The sequence below is a fragment of the Tupaia chinensis genome, unplaced genomic scaffold, assembly GCF_000334495.1.
Source record: "Tupaia chinensis unplaced genomic scaffold, TupChi_1.0 Scaffold000046_3, whole genome shotgun sequence".
NCBI lineage: Eukaryota > Metazoa > Chordata > Mammalia > Scandentia > Tupaiidae > Tupaia > Tupaia belangeri.
The window spans coordinates 3,348,767-3,364,373 of NW_006159504.1; the positions used below are offsets into that span (position 1 = coordinate 3,348,767).

The 15,607-nt window shown below is 40.7% G+C and overlaps 1 protein-coding gene across 2 annotated transcripts in view; it reads left to right on the forward strand.

The window, feature by feature from the left end:
• Positions 1–12: 12 nt before the first annotated feature.
• Positions 13–15,607, forward strand: part of PLAG1 (PLAG1 zinc finger) — a 53,451-nt gene continuing 37,856 nt past the window's right edge. For both annotated transcript variants that reach the window (XM_014589946.2, XM_006140873.3), the window contains exon 1: positions 13–121. The gene's annotated coding sequence lies outside the window, so the exon portion shown is untranslated. The remainder of the gene's footprint in view (positions 122–15,607) is intronic.

Consider the following 15,607-nt stretch of genomic DNA (forward strand, 5'->3'; position numbering starts at 1 on the left):
TAAGGAAACAATTTCCAGGCCCGCCGCGTCCAGCCCGAAATATGAGAAAAAAATTATTAGAAATTCCGCGGGCGGTGTAAAGGCGGCGGACGGGCCGGAGGGAGGATGTTAAAGCCCCGCGGTGAGTTCTCCCGGGGTCCGGGGCGGCGGAGAGGCGTTTAGCGGGAGAAATATCAGGGTTATTTAAATTATGGGACTAGCTGAGGGGGCAGAGGAGCAGCGGCGGCGGCAGGAGGAGGAAAAGTTTGTGTTACTCTCAGCCCCTGCTCAGGACCTCAGAGGGAAAAATAATAATAAAAAATAAAATAAAATAATTCCGCGGGGCTGCGAGGACTCCCGAAGTCGCTTCTGACAGGGCAGGGGGCGATGCGGCTGGGGACCCGAAGGTGAGGTCGGTGGGAAAAAAAAAACACCCTTTCTGCAGGGTCTGGAAAGTTTGAAAAGTTTTCCTCCTCCTCCTCCTCTCTGGTGCTGTGAATATTGTGACAGCGGCAGCGGCAGCAGCGAGAGCGGAAGACATTAGAGACCCGAAAAATAAGGGAAAAATTAATATAAATTCAGTTTTGAGAGTAAACTCTCCGCATTTTCCACCAAAACATCCCGGGGGAAGGTCGCTTCCCAAAGGGCCTGGCGGAAACCCGCAGTCGGCAATATTTGGGGGGCACTTTGAGTGACTTGGGGTAACTTTGCCCCTTTTTCAAAAGAGGTTTTTCTTTTCTGGAGAAATGAATTTGTTTTTGCCCTTTCCTCAGGTGGGCGAGCCGGGGTCGGGGTGCGGGGTCTGCGGGGAGGTGTGAGCCCGGGGTGTGTGGCTGCGAGGGGGGAGGGGGAGGGGTGCTAAATGAGAGCAGGAGATCGGCACCGAGCAGGGACAGCTTGTTGTCAGTATCATAAACAACCAAAATGGAGGGAGAACTCAGGCATATAACCAAATAAAAATTTTTAAAAAATCGCAAAAAATCCCTAAAAATCCGGGACGCTCCCCCTTTTCTCTCTAAAGGTAAAAGTATGAACCGCCTTTCCCCTGAAGTCCATTTTGACTTCGCAGGGACCAAGGAGTTAATATTTATTTATTTTTTAAAACTTTCGAAGGGCAAAAGCCTTTTATAACTCCACCGACAATGAGAAAACGTGAAAATCCGATGCAAGAGAAGCAGGGGGCGGGAGGGGGGAGGTGGTAGTGCAGAAACTGCTAAACTTATTGGTAATGTGGACTGATCTGAGATAAGATAAACAGTATATTTGCTATTTTCTGACTCCCTTCTCATGATCTTTGCGGGGTGTGTTTTTTTTCGGGGGGTGGAAAAAAAGTGATGCCATTTTCTTAATAGAGTTAATACGTGTGATTGGAAGAATAAACCTTTCCGGCTTTAGATGGCATTTTCGTCGCATTTATGCTTCAGGTTTTGTTGGTGGCTCCCTCCTTTCTTTCAAGTAGGCTCTACAGAGGAGGGGTAGGGAGGTGATGGTGCACGAAGACACTGGAGTGCAGGGCTGGAGCACCTTTTGGGGAGGGATAGGGAGATGCTTGCCTCCTCCCTCCCTGACACGTGTGCTTCACCTGTTCATCCTCACTACAGCATGGGGAGCTGAGGTGTCCTGGGTTTACGTATATAAAAGGATGGTGCCTCTTGCATCACATTGATGGTAATGGGAAAGTGCTGCTGATGTTGGTTCCACGTGGGAGATGGGACAGAGCAGGGCATTTTAAAGGGACAGCTGCTCTTTTCTTCTGGTTTTCATCACCTCCACTGAATCTGGGTCTGAGGACCACAAGCAGAGGTGTGGGAGGGTGTGGTGATGGAAGCCTTTTCTTTCCATGACTCAAGGGCATCCACCTTCAGGGATGATGGAGGCAGAGGAGGGATAAACACGCTCAACAGGAGATGGACACGTGTGTAGATTAGGTTGTGTCTGTGCTGTCCTTGTGTGTAACAAGCCCTCCAGGAACTTTTCATGTTACATTGCTTTGCTTTGGAAACTGATTTTGGAAGGAATTGTGGAAAAATGGAAATAGTTTAAGGTGTGTGGTGTAATGGTGTAGCATTATTGAACAGTTATGAATTCTGTGCAGTGAGATCAAAGAGCTATGTGTGCCCATAATGTGATTTTACAGCCATTTTGTAAAAGCTGTAAAATAGCTAATATTCAGTTTGGCTGAGGTACATTTAGGACTTCTGGTTGAAAATTGCAGACAGGGTGGTGAAGATTCTTTAACATTGTAAGCTGTAGGCATTTCTTTTTGGGGGGAAAAGCACACTCACCAACACCATGGAAAAGTTCACATCTACATCCATTTTTAAAGCCGGTCCCATGCTACATGTGCTGTGACTTTGCGCCTTTGACATTAAAAGATTTAAAATCCTGAGATTTACCAGGCTGTATCTTTTAAGATGAATTTATTTGTGTTATTTAATAGGAAGTGTTTACTGGTTGTAAATTACTATTGGCTCTTATGTTTTAGATTTCCACAATATTTTAAAAATTGAAAATACGTAAATTTTTAGCTATACTTTATTTGAGATTAAGGTTAATCATGAATAGATATTACTTGTGTTCCATTTTCCCCAGGTGTATAGAGTTTCTGAAATCAATGCCTATTTTCCTTTGTTTTTATGATTTATAGAAATGGATTAAAGTTAAAGCTGGATTTTTAGATTTCTTATACAAAATGTTTTTTCTTGCCATACTATACAAACAAGTTACTATTCTGTAGTCTGTTTGGTGTTCACTCATGTTCATAACTGAGCTCTCCTCAGCACCCCTCTGTAAATACCTCCATAACTGCATCATATTGATGTAGTAGTGCTTGAGGACATCATCTTGCAGTTTCTGATTTTGGAAGCAATTTCAGCATTCTAAGAACTCATTAAAAAATTAATCTCATGAACCACTGTTAGATCAAAATTGATCGGAAAGGATTATGCTGTCATTGGGGAAGAGAAAGCCTCCCTCCCAAACAATCTTCTGTCTAGAGGCTTCAGAATGCCATTAATACTTACAGAACCTTTTAAATTTATCTTACAATTTCATCATTTTTTGGCTTAAGAGGGTTACACTAACTATAACTAGTCAGAATTATACTGTGTGTTTAAAATAAGTGAGATAGATCTTGAGTAGTTGTCCATTTGGCAAACCAGTTACTAATATCAATAAATTCAATATTTGTAAAAATGAAGGAAACTATTTTTTCTTGTTTTGTTTTTATCACTGAGGTATTCAGGTTGTTGGAACACTTCAGGTTATAATTACTTCATTGTAAACCCAAATAAATGTGCTGGTATTGTGATTTTTTTTCCCTCTCCCATAGGGTGGTATAAAATTTTGTTCATGTTTGGTTTTACACAACTAGCTACTTGTCTGATTAGAAAATACTCTAAGATACACAAATATAAAATCTATAATTCCCTGAAGAGTCACGTTTAAATAGGGCACAACAGCACAATATCTAAGTCAAATTGGTTGTATTGAGTTTTGTTTTGGATTTTTTGGTTTTTTTTTTTTTTTGAAATACTACCTGTTGAACATCCTTTGTCTGAAGCTACCATTAACTTATACTAATTTACAGAAAATTGTCTAAGGATAAGATATACTTAAAATCTTTATTTCAGTTTGAATTAGAGAAACCTATGGATGGAGATTCTTATTTGAAGTTTTTATTCTCATTTTTCTATTCAATTTTCTATAAAGAATTTAGCTACTGTGGAAGATGATTTATAAGCATAGGCTAATATTGGTTAAAAAAATCTATATTATTATAGACTAAAAACCAAAATATTTTAGTGAATAGACATTTGATATCTAAATAAATTAGGAAATCTGCTTTTATTGATGACAGTAAAAAATCTTAAGCTGTTCTTTGTTTTAATATTATACAAAAGTGGGGGTTTTCCCTTCATTTTTTTACATAATCATGATTGTGTTGTATACATTTTGGTTTGTTATTCTGAAAATTTTCCTTTCTGAGGATTAAGTTGTTTTTTCCTAAATTAAATGTAATGTCCCTGTCTTAACTAAGGTTTGAAAAGCTAAATAACCTAACACTTATCTGTTGCTATCTTTGAAGTGTTTTTCAGTAATCATTTGTTTCTTGAGCTGTGTAATCAAAATGATCATTCCTTCTAGGAATGTTCTAATGTTTTTTATTGAGGATCCCATTCTTTGGAAAATTAAGATATGTGAAAAATTACCTGTTACACACATGCACACACACACTCACACAGACATTCAAGAGAAAAGGAGGGATAAAAGCTTTACTGAATAACTTTACTTACACTGCCTGGAATACATGTTCTTTTGATCTGTTTCCAAATGTGTAAGAAGTAAATTTAAATTTTTTTATTGATAACATCTTAGGTTCTTTAGTTATTTGAGTAAGAGAAGAGTTTCAGAAGGAGAAAACTAAATCTGTCCAACAAAATCCAAGATAGTCAATATGTTCAAGGTAAAAGGGCTTTAAATCGTTCCTTGAGCCATTTTTAAAATATTTTAAGAACCTGATAAACACCTTTTCTGAAACATCAGTTACTTTGAAAGTATTATCAATCACTGCTCAGAATCAAAGGTGGACCTTTAATTTCTATAATTTTAACAGGAATTAATGTAGGAAGCATATTTAACCAATTAGGAAGTGTTTAGGTAGCCTTGGGAAAGTATTTACAAATAAGTTAAATGAGAGGGCAAGGTACATCGAATTGATGAACTGTAAAGTTAGCTATGGTTTTAGAATTCTTGCATGGGAATTCTCTTCCATTTTACCTTAAGAACACTTTGGAAGTAACTAATTTTTACTTTTGTATTTATTGCCTAAAATTTTTTAAATGCCTAAACTTAAAATCCACTCTGTTACTACTTTTCATTTATATTAAGGCAACTTTTTGTATCTTCTTTGCAAATTTAATTTTTTAATTTAATTTGAGAAATTAAATAAAATTTTTAGATTATAATATTTTATAAAAGTATTGGTGTATAGTTGTTAACATTTCCAGTTATGAGAAATATAAATGTATAAAAAGCCTAATCAAAGTTATTACAGAGGCTTAATTTAATTTTTACTTTTAAATCGATTGGCCTGCTGCCCAGTGATTCGCATTCTGTTCAATGTGGACACCTGTCCCAGCCTCCTCTTTACAGAGGTTATCCACAAGGATGGGTGGACAGAAACTACCAAGGGCACTTGAGTGTTTTTGCTTTCCAATTTTGTATCAGAATCAGTGTTTGCTGTTGTTAAGGATTTTGTTCACTTTTTAAAATACTTATCAGAGTGTGAAAAAAATATTTTTAAAAAACAGAAATAATATCTCATTTTTAAAAAGTGAAGTGGTGTGATATTGCATTAAAATTGTTAGTGTTTAAAAGTCCCTGGATGTCTTGTAAACAGAGTTACTGCAGGATCATGGTATTAAAACTAACCACAGTGTGTGGGGAATTTGAGATGACTACCTAGGAAATGTGTGTGCATTTGTAGAATGAATGAACTTTTGCAATTATGTCCTAGGTTAATAGGATAAGCAATTTGCTAAAACTATTTCCTTGCATTTTTTAAAAGTGAAATCTTATTTCTAATTTAAACACATAGAAAATCTAGAATTGTGAAGGTGTTAGAAAGCAAAAATGGATTTTTGATGCCTTTTTAAAGTAAGAGTTTTAAACAATGAAAGTGTATAACAACAACATAAATGTGAGCTAAAGTGTCCAAAATCAATGGTAAAGGACTAGGTAGAAAAGTATTTGAGAATACATTAACGATTATGGTAAATTTAAAATTAAACTTATGTGAATAAAGAATAACCAACCACAAAGAGAAAATTATAAATTTACTTTTAAAATGAGTGTGATATTTAGAGGGATCTATCAAAGAATATTTTGAATTCAAATTGCTGGTTTTATAATGACCTTTCAAAAACAAATTCCCAAAACCTTTCTTCTTTATCTTCCTAAATTAGAACTAAACTAAATTAAATTCTGAGAATAAATTTGTAGTGATTATTTGCAGTTCTATTTTAAAAATGAGAAAAACATTTTCTGCCTTTTTAGAAGAAGATTTTAAAGAGTATTTTAAATGGGTACCTATGTGAAGTGTACTGAGAACCTTAAAAACTACTGAAAATTATTTTCTTCATTATTCATCAGAAAGCTTAAGACTTTCTTTTAAGTTAATAAATAAATTTTAATGCTTCATTCTAAGGATAGTTTGCTTCATGGACTGTTGTAGAGCAATTTAAAAAATTTCTTACAGACTTACTAATATTTAAACAATTTTCATAAGGTAAAGATAAAAACATTTCACCACATAGTTCTTAATTTCTGGAATGCTTTCAGGGGTATGCAGCCAATTAAAGGAACTTTTCTTTCCCATTTATTAATTACTGATTAATTTCCTGAAAGAGAATCTATACCTGCTAGTGTTATGTTCAGGAGTAGAAATTTCCTTTAGTATTAAAGTATTTTGAGAGTGGAGTAGGCATCTTTTCTTAAAAGGCGACCGAATCCTCTACAGATTGTAACTGGCGGGCTATAGCCAAGCTAGAACTCTACTTTTTGAGAGTGAAAGCCTCAGTTTAGACTTTTAATTATTAAATATTTGAATTATCTCAAACCAATATTGCAAACGTACCTACTGATGACTTAAGATTTCTTATCTTTTAGTTTCTGAATATAAGGATATTAATTCTCAGAATAAATGTTACCATGAAAGGGCATCTATCTGACATTTTAGAAAAATATTATCTCTTTAGTCAATAGTTAGACATTAGCACCTTTAACTTGAAGGTACAGTTTTTGGAGACTTATTAAACTAGAAATCAGTTACAGAAGGAGAAATTTAAATCCTTTGGCTAAAAGGCAAACGTAGCAAGTGTTACAACCAGTTTTGTTCCCTCGAAGATAGTGGTGGAATTGTTCTTGATTAGGAGAATGTTAAGAAATTAACCTGGAAGCCTTAGCACCAGTTGAATTTGAGTCTTCTAGATTCTCCTCAGTAACTTGATTTTATTTTTTTATATTAATACTGAAATTACAGAGAGCCCACATCACTTTTCATCATACCCTGAAAGAGTTATAATTAGTATGTTTTATTTTCCTCAACCCGTGAAGTGAAAAAACTTTCACAGAGTGAGCACATTCCCCTTTCTTAGCTATACTTTTTTCATTTCTTAACTACAATTTAAGGGTTCCATTCAAAAGAGGGGAAACCATCTCAAATACTTTAAAACTAAATTTGTTAAAAGTTTACAGTTTAGGGGAGGGTTGTTACTTTATATATTTGAATAAGACCTACTGTAACCTTTAAATAAATATGAATATGACCAACATATCTAATAATAAGCTACATCTCAAACATAAGCTTTCTTTCCTTGTACCTTTAAAATTATTCTCTCAATAAATCTGAAAAATGTTTTTCATGTGTTTTGTGAATTTCTTATCGTCTGAGGTGACTGAATTGAGAAATATTTCAATCTAGGTTATGTTTCTCTCCTTATATTAGTAGTAGTTTATTTGAGAACCAAATTCAGATTCTCACAGAGTGTCAGTATTTAAAATACAATTAGATGCGTAATGAAATAGGTAGGTTGATTATACCAGCAGTGGTAGAAGCAGCCCTACTAATTCTTATTAGGAAGAGTTTCAGTGTGTCAAAGAAGGAAAGCATCTTAAATATAGGGCAGAAGGGACAGCAGTTGATAACATTTGATGCTATTAATTTTCTTGCTTTACAAAACTTGAGCATCTTCAAAGCTACTGTCATGCTAACAAATATAACTGATATAGCTATACTCTGCTTCAGTATGTGTAACAGGTTGTCTTCAAAGTCATTTGCTTCACTTTACTTTTAAGGAATATGTTTAAGACTTACTCATCAGCAATTCATCAGTGGTATTTATCATACTTTAATACACTGTCATTTTTTTGCCAAAATCAAAACCGAAGTAAACTGCCTAATGAATAATAGATTTAATTAGACATACAATAAAGGTTTAAATATTTAAGCAGAAAACTTTATCTACAGGTGATATATATGGAATTTTAGTCAAAAGAGTTGTTTTTTAATCTGAATTTATTTTCTGTGCCTAGAAGTTTATAAAGACAGTGAATACTTATAAAAAGTCTGACGATCTGAGAAGTCCCTAGTATCTCTCCTTTGATAGTTAATGAAAATATTTGTGTTCAAATATATGGCCAAAATTACTTCAAAGGTTATTATATTTAATAATTTTAGTTACCTTTCAAAGAAGAGGAGTGATGAATGAGTTGGTATTCAGTCAAATGTTTATTGTATTTGAAAATTTTAATCATTAAGCATTTAATACTTAGTGATAGTTTAGTTATTTTTAAGTACTGTTACAGATGTTTTTCTTAAAAGCCTCCCTTTTTTGGGCATTATAACCTAATTTAGACAGCTATTTTAAAACTAACTCTGTAAGTACTTTTATTTAATAAGAGTAGTCTTGTTTCCAAGACCATGTTATTCTTAGAAATTGCTATCTTGGAGCACTTTTAATCATAGCTTGGTTTATCTTTTTAAATATATGCTAGAGATACCATTGTTCTGCTTAAACATTGGATCTGATGTGGTGCTTGAATGTAATCATACTCAGTTCACCTTTTATGGGTCAGCGCAGGAGGAAGAGAAAGCAGCTTGCAGTGAAGAAGCGCAATTGATCACATTCAGAGGCTGAGTCATAATAGCTCTTGTATGATGCACGATGCTTCTGCCAGAATTAAAGGACTGTCTTAATTAAAACCAAAATGCCCCTGTGTCTGAGAAGTTTGCTGCTAATCAGATCTCAGGCACATTTGTGTGCTTCCATTGGCCATTCCAAGTGTCTTGCTGTTTGCCTGTTTGGTTCTCAGTGCTGCCACCCTGTGTAAGGCAGTGACACTCTACTGCACGCACAGTTTTCTGTGCTTTGCTATCAAGCGATAACACCCAGAACCACTTCTGGAAGATGAGCGTACATACTAAAATGTGAAAGGTATCGTGCTGTCCCCTGCTTCTGTGTCTGAGGCTGTACTAGCTCTGGATTTTTACGAGTCACAGTTTGGGTGTGTGATATTCAACTGCCAAAAATGAAATTGGAGGTTTTTAAAGATAAATACCTTTATTTGTTTCCTTGGTCATTTCACTAAAATAAAGCACAACCGGACTGGTATCTTAAATTTAGCTTTAAGTGGATCAACTAAAAAAGCAGAGGTTCTGATCCTGTAAAGAAGAGAGATTAACAAGATTTTTTTTTTTTTTAATTTTAGCCAAGTTTTAGTTAAAAGTCTTCCTGGCAAAAACAAAACCAAAAATAAGCACCAAAAAACAGACTGTTTCTGTTTAAAAGAAAAAGAAACTTAACTTGATTGGTTAAATTATTCCCCGAATCGTTAGCCAACATGACTTTTAAATTATATCACCAAAAGTATTTTGAGTATTAATGCTATGCTTTAGCCATAAAATACTTTGGCTGGATAGTAGTCTTTGCATCATCTGATTTAATTATTACAGCAATTTTGTAAGATAGGAAGTGCAGGCAATAGTATATGTATATAAGAAGAATAATGATTTCAGAAACTGGAATTCTATTTTTTTTTTTACAAGTAAGTCTTTAGAAGGGATAGATCATAGGAGCTAATTATTATGAATTAATTTCTAGTGCAAGCCTACGTTACGTCCACATGGAAGTTAACAAATTTGTAAAATAATAAATCAGTTACAAAAATGAAATCTTCAGGCATAAAGTTGACATTGAGTAAATAACTCAGGTTAGAAAGTGGTATATGTCTGGGAACCAGCAGTTGGCGTAATGGCTATGTCGCTGGTCTCCCACGTAGACCGCGGTTCGCGTCCTGGACCCAGTGGCTTAAAACTCACGCCGGGCGCGTGTGCGTGCGTGCCCAAGATCCTGAGAGGAAAATGGAGGAGAAGGGATTGCGGCGTGACCATCGCCCCTGGGGGGTGATTTCTCGCTTTCTGTCTCTCTCTGTCTGCCTGGCGAGCGCACGCGCCCTGTAGCAAAAACCTCTCAAAAAAAAAAAAAAAGTGGTGTATGTCTACCTTTCGAGCTATACATAAAGAATGGAAGGAAAATTTATATGTTTTAAGTTAAAGAAGATTTTTACGAGTCACAGTTTGGGTGTGTGATATTCAACTGCCAAAAATGAAATTGGAGGTTTTTAAAGATAAATACCTTTATTTGTTTCCTTGGTCATTTCACTAAAATAAAGCACAAGTGGACTGGTATCTTTAAAATATAAACCTAAATTTTGTCTCAGTGAGACTCTTTTTTAAAAAAGAATTGTTTTATTTAACTTTATTTATTTATTTTAATTTGGCCAGAGAGAGTGAGAGAGAGAGAGAGAGAAAATGAGAAAGCAATCCGCTGGGTCTGGGACTCAAACCATACTCGACCATATGGGAGCCCAGTGCCCTTAACCACCATGCCACCTGTTGGCCACCATAGTAGGAATCTTAAATAGGCACAGTTTTATTCATTTTTGCTTCAAAACAAATTTTTAGCAAAGCAATCTGATTTCAGAATAGTGAATCAACATTTCTTTCTGAACTTTTTAATGCTCTTAGTTCAATAAACAATGTAATTCTATATGGTGACGAATGAAAATATTGCTTAGTTTGGTTAATTTTAGAGGTTAGACTTCCAAAAGGGGAAAATCACTGGTGATCTTTAAGATCAGAAGACTTGAAAGATTGTGATATGGTTTATGACATAGTCCCAATTAATATAAAACTCCAAGTTAAATTCAAGATCTTGATACTGTTATTCATGGAATTATTTCTATAGGTTTGGGGGGATTTAGGTATTTTTCTCCTCTTTTTATGTCTACCCCCATCACATACACATAAATACATACCTCATTAAATTTTTAAACAAAAATTTGATTGATATGGATTAAGTATCGAGTAAGAATTGATATTTCTCTCACCTGGAGAGAGAATTTTTTTTAATTCTTTGTTTTATCTCATTCTTTATAAAAACCTGAAGCTAAGACTGGATCTGCTAAACTTATCTTGATGAATAAAGTAGTATGAGAGTTGTGAGGACGTGTCTAAATCAGAAGATTTTAGACTGACCGTTTGAGTGATTTAATGTATAGTTAAAGCCTCCGAGTTCTTGCCTGTGCCCAGCTCCAGGAACTGTGCTGCTTAGGATAACCATATTGTATCAGACACCAAGAGCTTGTACAGTGCAGCAGAATGCAGCTAGATGTTATTTTGCGAACTATTTATGAAAACTTTATTCTTGCTCCAAATGGAAACCAGAAGTGGAGAGAGTTCTCCGTGCCACTCTGGGGTACTTGTATTTGCCTTCTACTTTATCCTTGCCATTTTGCTTTTTGGATGACAGGTCAATGTACAAAAGAGATCACAAAGCTGTATCTTCTCATTGTTTAATGTTTATTTCTCCCATGAGTGGGTAAGAGACAGAGAGAGAGCACCCCCGCCAGGTGCTTGATGCCACGATCCACCCTCAGCTCTGCCAGTCCCAGATCACAGGCACACATGCTCCCTACAATGAAGGGAGGTCTCCTGGCATGAACCTGGAACCTTTCCTCACTGGTCAGCCTCAAGCATCGTGCTTTATCACTTCTTCATTGTCCATTTCTCTACAAAGCAGTGCGTTGTCAAGCTTGGTACAGACAGTAAACACTGTAAGTGTTCAAGGGAAGGAGGTGGAGCTTGAACTAGGCTTGGAAAAAGGCATCGGTTAGGCAGAGGCAGAAAGAAGGGAGAATGTTCACATGAGAGGAATGGTTTCAGCAGAGGTTAGGAAGCAGAGAGGTGCCTCTAGTCCATGGCTACCAAGAAGACCAGTCTGACTGGTGGGGATGGTTTGTGAGGGAGCAGTGCAAGGGACAACGAGAAAGGTCAGGCCCAATGTGAACACCCTTGATTGCCAGCCTGAGTGCTATAGAAACATCCAAGGCTTTTTTTGTTTGTTTGTTTGTTTGTTTGCTATAGGGCATGCACACCCACTGGAGAGAGACAGAAGCAAAAAGAAAGAGAGGGAAAGTGAGAAAGCACTCCTCAGAGGGGATGACCACACCACAGTCCCCTCTTCATTCCTCTCTCAGGATTCCGGGCATGCACGCACATGTGCCTGTTTTGTCTTTCAAGTCACAGGTCCGGGACACAAAGCTCGAAGTTGACCATGTGGGATCCAGCTGTCTTAACCACACCACCTGCTGGCCCACATTGAAGTGTTTTGAGCAGGGAAAGATGAGTTTAGAAAATTAAGTTGATCTAAAATCCAGAATAAATTAAGCCCGTGGACGCGAGACTAACTAGCATTGCAGCAGTGTCAGCATGTCACTGTGAAGCGCCCACTACCACGCACGGTACTGGGTCTCTCTCACTAGGTCCATCCTGGACATATACCTTGAGGTGCCCCATTCTGTAGCCACCTGGGTGGGCAGTTGACATCTTAGACTCTCAACATCCTTAAAACTGGCAATTATTTTACTAACAGCCCTTATATAGTATTCTAGTAGGACACTTAGAAGGAGAAGTTAACACCTCCCAGCGGCCATGGCCCCAGAGCAGAAATGGGAAGGACGGACCATGGAGCCAACAAAGGAAGGACAGAGGAGGGGCAGGCCCAACAGGTGCAGTTCATACCGGTTCCTCCTGCAGCCTAGCAGAGTGCCACAGGGCCAGCAGAACAGGGGCAGAGGAGGTAGGACAGGGAGCCTGGGGCCAGGGGCTGTGCTGTCTGGGACACCATGCTGTTCAGAGGGCCACCAAGACTCAAGGCTGCGTCCCCAGTCATGCAGAGCTGCCTTGAACAGTGTATCCATCCTCAGCCCCTTGACTCATTGCCTCCCTGCCTCCCTGCAGATTCTCAACACGGACATTTCCCCAAATCCCCACCCTCTCACCAGGTGCCTTGCCTGGTTCACAGGGAAGGCTAAGGCCCTCAATCAGCTCGTGCACTGCCCGTCTTTCCTGACTCCCTGTGATGGCACCAGCCTTCCTGTGGGGGACAGGGTCCAAGGCTCCATTGGCCCCAGGAGAGCGGGTCTGAATGGGCCGGCTGGACCCCACGACTGTGCTCAGTGGGACTTCGTGTTATCACTCGGCCCTCCCTCTGGAGCAGCCCATCTCTTCTTCTCCACCAGCACGGTGTGCTCAACTTTCTTCCCCCATCAACAAAATAAATGTCCAGTGTCTTCCTTCCTGCCCCCACCCTGAGCGTCTTTATCCCCATGGTGCCAGCTTCCTGGAAGTCTCCCCCATCTCCCCTTACTCGTAACCATCCCCCCCCATCATTTTGAGTCAGTGTTGAAGAGAACACCCATCTCATCCTCCCTGTGCCAGACCTAGTGCATCTTCCACCTTACCCCGTGTGGCCCGTCTGCAGCAGCCCCCACGTCCAGCAGACTCCCACTGCTTGTGCTTTTCCACCACTGCCCCCTCCACCACTTCATGTGCACTGCCAGAATGGTGCCCGTTCTCCTGCCTGCCCCTGGTCACCAGCAGTTTGGCCATCCCAGGGTCACAGTTGCCTGGTCCGCGCCTCTCAGGGCACACTTTCCCTGAGCATTGCTCCCACAGGATGGTACCTTTGCTTGGAGCTTTGTGCTCACAGGGCCACAGTCTGTGCTTCCATCCTGAACCTCTGTGCCCCTTTTGCTGTTGACATGGACATCTCCACATCTGGGCACAGGACATTTTCCTCCCATCTCTTATTCAGCAAACTTTATGAAGCGCCAGTCACAGGTCAGGTCCTGTGCTCCACCCTCGGTGAGCAAAGGAGAGGAGACAGCCAGTAGGCAAACATCCCTCTCATTGGGTGAATGAAAGGAACGAGGGGAACCCAAGATGAAGAGTCTTAGGGGTCGAGGAAGGGACCCTGAGAGACAGCCATTGGAGGATCTTGACAAAGGAGCCTCTAAGTAGAAGCCGGAATGAGGAGAAAGAGCAGGCCAGGACCATCCTGGAGGGGCGTGGCCAGACTGGCCCTGATAGTGTAGAGGAGGCTCAGCACACACAGGCAGGGGGAGGTGGCCAGAGAGCCTGGATCTTGTTCCTCTTGGGGACTGCCAAGAGTACAGTGAAGCCCCTTTGTGGGCAGGCTGTCACCAGTGGCCTCAGGCTCACTTGTGGGTCTGTGTGGCAAGAGAACCTGGGTGTGGTGAAGGCCTCCCTTCCACAGGACCTGGCCCCCTTAAAAGTACAGCTCTCTGGGACTGGTGACCACCTCACTGCCCTGTCCTAGTGTGAGCCCTGCCCTGCCTGCCACCTCAGTCGGGGTGCACCTCTGTGCTTGCATAGCTACCTCCATCTTCCCTGCTTCGCTCTCCGCTCACCCTGTGTGTGCCCAGCTTTCTGGCCATGCTGAGCCCCAGGTACAAGGCCAGTTCTTCTCTCAAAGAACCAGTAAGTGCTTGGGGAGGAATGCTCCATTTCCAGGACAGTCCAGATCCTGATGAGGCAGAACTGGACGAAGCCTGCAGCAGCTCATAGGAGCTGGGCAGAGACGGTGTCCCAGGTAGCCTTGGGCCTTGCAGAGGGCAGCAAGAGGAAGCCGGGGCTTGGCCCTGAGGAGACCGCCAGGACCTGTTCATTGGGAAGAGTGAGGTGGGAGCGGGTGGGGGCTTGGCTTGTCTCAACCACTCCTCACTTCTCTGTATCTTTTCCTGGCGTCCATCAGCAGGCTCCACCGGCAGGCCAGTCTTCAGCACAGCAAGCCTTGCTGGGGAGGCCACAGAGGCCAGTACACATGCTCCCCCAAATGCAGACACACATGCACCGAAGCAGGGGAGACTCAGAATCCCCGAGGGAGAAACACACATGCCTGGACACCGTGGAGGTGGCAGGCACACACCCCTGGGAAGACTATCATTGCAGGTGTGTGTGAATTGTGCTTGTGTTCAGGAGGGAGAGAGGAGAGAGACACACACCTAGCTCACACCCCGAGAGAGCAGAGGAGTGTCTCTGTCCCTGTCTCAGGGAAGACTTGAAAGGGGGTGAAGACACCTGGATGGGAGTGGGTGTGGAGATGGAAAGTGGTGAGGCAAGCCGACCCTGGGGTGGACAAGGACGAGTCTCACCTGCCAGGAGGTGAGGGAGGCACACTCACGAGACTCCAGGGTGGGGAAGAGAAGTACACTTCTACCCAGCAGGGGCCCTACACCCTACACAGCAAACAGGACTGAGAGGGAGAGAGACTCCAGGAGAGGAAGAGAGATGTGGGCACACTAGGGTGGTTGACTCAGGAGATACACACGCACACACAGGTTGGGAGAGGGTAAGATGTACATGCCTTGTGGTGGGAAAACAACGGCCAGAGTCGATTCAGTTCAGAAGAGAGTGGGCACACGTGTGCATGCACATGCTCACATGCACGCATCCAGGTGGGACTAGAGAGGCACACAGACGCCTGTGGAGGAAGGGACACGTGTGTGCAGAGAAAATGAGGGACCACCCTAGACGAGGCAAGATGAGGACTAGGGAAGGATCGTACACGGTAGGCAGAGGGGAGACGGCCAGATCCCCTCTACCCAGAGGAACTGAGAGCCGTGCACACAGCCCATCCACCTTTGGTAGGCTCCAGCGCACCCATGACCTGGGGCTGGGAAGTGCTGGCATGGCCGTCATTCC